This window comes from Malaclemys terrapin, chromosome 5, assembly GCF_027887155.1.
Source record: "Malaclemys terrapin pileata isolate rMalTer1 chromosome 5, rMalTer1.hap1, whole genome shotgun sequence".
NCBI lineage: Eukaryota > Metazoa > Chordata > Testudines > Emydidae > Malaclemys > Malaclemys terrapin.
Window position 1 is genome coordinate 83,535,589 of NC_071509.1, and position 3,126 is coordinate 83,538,714.

Sequence of the window (3,126 nt, forward strand, 5' to 3'; positions counted from 1 at the left end):
TATACCAAGATTTCGGAGGCTACATATAGTCTGCTGCTGTTGTAATTATGATCTGTGACTGCTCCTACTTCAGCTCTCAAACTCTTTGTACAGGTTAGTTGTGAGATTGCCAGTACCTGTTTTATTTTCTTCATTATAATGCAAGCTGACAAGAACAAAGCTGAAGAGGAAGATTGAAGAGTTTGGATTAAGTGTGTTTTGGTACAGTAGATGGGGCATACTGGAAGTGTTTTGGAGGGGGTTAAATCACAGCTCTCATGAGGATGAACTGATTATCCACTATGACCCCCAAGTCTTTTTCGGAATCAATGCCTCCCAGGATAGAGTCCCCCATCTGGTAAGAATGGCCTGAATTCTTTGTTCCTATATGTGTATGTGCACATTTAGCCATATTAAAACTCATATTGTTTGCTTGCCCCAAGATTCCCAAGCAATCCAGATCATTCTGTATCAGTAACCTGTCCTCTTCATTATTTGCCTCTCCCTCTAATCTTTGTGTCATCCACAAACTGTATCTGTTATGATTTGATGGTCTCTTCCCAGTCACTGATAAAAATGTTAAATATTGTTGGGCCAAGAACTAATCTCTGTGGAACCCCACTAGAAACACACCCACTCTGTGATGATCTCCCTCCCCCATAAAATTACATCAGTCAGCCAGTTTTTAATCCATTTAATGTGTGCCATGTTGATTTTTATATTGTTCTAGTTTCTGAAATCAAACTGTTGTGTAGCACCAGGTCAAATTTCCTGAACTTTAATTTGCCATACAAATCCATTAATTGGATACATAACAATTGGTGGTGGTTTTGGGAAGTGGGTCACTAACTGAATATTTGTCTAAAATGGTTTAAAATAGATAACTGGAATTCTAGTGAGAGGCTATAGTGCAGGGGTCAGCAACCTTTCAGAAGTGGTGTGCCGAGTCTTCATTTATTCACTCTAATTTAAGGTTTCGCGTGCCAGTAATACATTTTAACGTTTTTAGAAGGTCTCTTTCTATAAGTCTATAATAAACTATTGTTGCATGTAAAGTAAATAAGGTTTTTAAAATGTTTAAGAAGCTTCATTTAAAATTAAATTAAAATGCAGAGCCCCCCCAGACCTGTGGCCAGGACCCGGGCAGTGTGAGTGCCACTGAAAATCAGCTTGCGTGCCGCCTTCGGCACGCGTGCCATAGGTTGCCTACCCCTGCTATAGTGTGTGTATATATAAGGAGGATTGGGAATGGGAAAAAGAAGGGAAATTGCACTGTATATCAGAAATATATTCATAAATAATGAACTAAGGACAATTATAAGGATCAGAAATAGCAAATGTGCATGTGTTAGTTAGAGATGAGTAACTGGTTTGGGGCTACAATGGGGCAAAAGGGCCAAGCAGACAGAGGAAGAGATAACAAGTGGAAATGTTCTGCTACCCATACAGGTCTAGGGATGTAGAAAACAATGAGCTGGGAAGGGGGTGAAGAATGAGAATGCGTGGGGGGGGGGGGGAGAATAGCTAAATGTCATCAAGGAAATAATATAATTGAAGAAAGAGGACAATGATATAAGAAGTTATGACAAGAAACAATTGCTGAAAACTAAAAAGTTTAGATTGGACAAAAATAAAAGCATTCTTCGAGTAATTAGTCCTTAGAATAGACTGCAAGTGCTCGAAGCCCTTTCCCTGGAGCTATGTAAAGCTGATAAGACAAGACATTATTGAAAACATAGGGAATTGTCCTGCAAAATTCAATTTGTCAGACCAAATGAGCTAAGGCTTTTCAGGCTTTAGACGGTATTATCTGTAAATCTAACAGCAGAATACCTGCCCTAACAAATGGTCCTCCCTGCATTTGGAAAAATTGGGTGTGTAATTCATTTCCAGTGGAGGCTGTGGTTTAGACAGGACTCAGGGTTGTTTAACACCATGTCATCTAACCCTGTGCTGAGAATAGCCTCCGTTGTTTCTACCACCAGTGGAGAGATGTACCAGTTGGTCTCAATTTTAGCAATGTGGATACAGCTATAGAATCTCGGAGCAATTGGGAAATGTAGGCTCATCTCTTATATAGGGTGAAATCCTGGCTTTAACAATTGTGGCTGTGCTGGGGGAGGGGAGTGGTGCCAGCTGCATATCTGGCCTGAAATTGGTTAGCACAAGATACAATGGGTTGGGGGTGAAGCATTTCCAGGTATAACTAGGAGAAGGAGCATTGTCATACTGCTAGCAGCCACTGATGTCCTCAGCATCGGCAGCACACATACTAACATTGGAACGATACAGAGAAGATTAGCATGGCCTCGGCGCAAGGATGACACGGAGGAAAAAAAGCAGCACATTAGCTAGTTGTAGGCCTGGCCATGCCTCTTGGAACAATGATACACTATGTAAATAGGAACAGACTTATGCCATGCTGCTTTCTTCCATACCTAGCACATCTGTGCAGCGCGGAGCAGGATATGACCCAACCAAAATTATTATGGTCATCTCTAGTAATTATTATATAACTATAAATTAAATACTGTTATTAATTTGCACTTCTATATCTCCTTTCATTGGAAAATGCCAAAGCCCTATGCAAACATTAACAAATAACACCTCGCAAGATCTGTCTATGGTAGGTCAGCATTAGCATGGCTGGTTATTTGGAAACAACGAAAGCTATTCTCAGCACAGGGTTAGATGACATGGTGTTAAACAACCCTGAGTCCTGAGGAAGTCATAGGTTAGAGGCTTAAACAGGATCCTCAAAATATTTTAATTAATTTTAAATTACTTTTGTAACTGAAAGCCCCTCCTTCATTCCTCAAGTTGCACAGTTTCCTTTTAATTTTGCTTTTCATTTTTCACTGTTGTGTAAAGTGCACAAATCTACACAACCAATAATAAACAACTGGCTCAATTGTTAGTTAACAGATTTATATAAGCATTGTAAATCCATTAACGATCTGGTCACTAAATGAAGCACTGACCTATTTCTCAGACTTAATAGCTGATAAACCATGACTGGTGATCTATAAAAGCAGGAATGTGTTAAGAAAAATTAATAGCTGCAACAGCAGAGCAAAAGAGTAGTCTCCTTCCAGGCTTCCCCCAATCAGAATGCATGGCTCACTGTTATGTGCTTACTAATTATTT

The 3,126-nt window shown here is 39.8% G+C and overlaps 1 non-coding gene across 1 annotated transcript; it reads left to right on the forward strand.

Annotated features, from left to right (window-relative positions):
- Positions 1 to 2,226: 2,226 nt before the first annotated feature.
- LOC128838759 (U6 spliceosomal RNA) lies at positions 2,227 to 2,334 on the forward strand. Its single transcript, XR_008445263.1, has one exon. It is a non-coding gene; the product is annotated as a U6 spliceosomal RNA (small nuclear RNA).
- Positions 2,335 to 3,126: the final 792 nt, after the last annotated feature.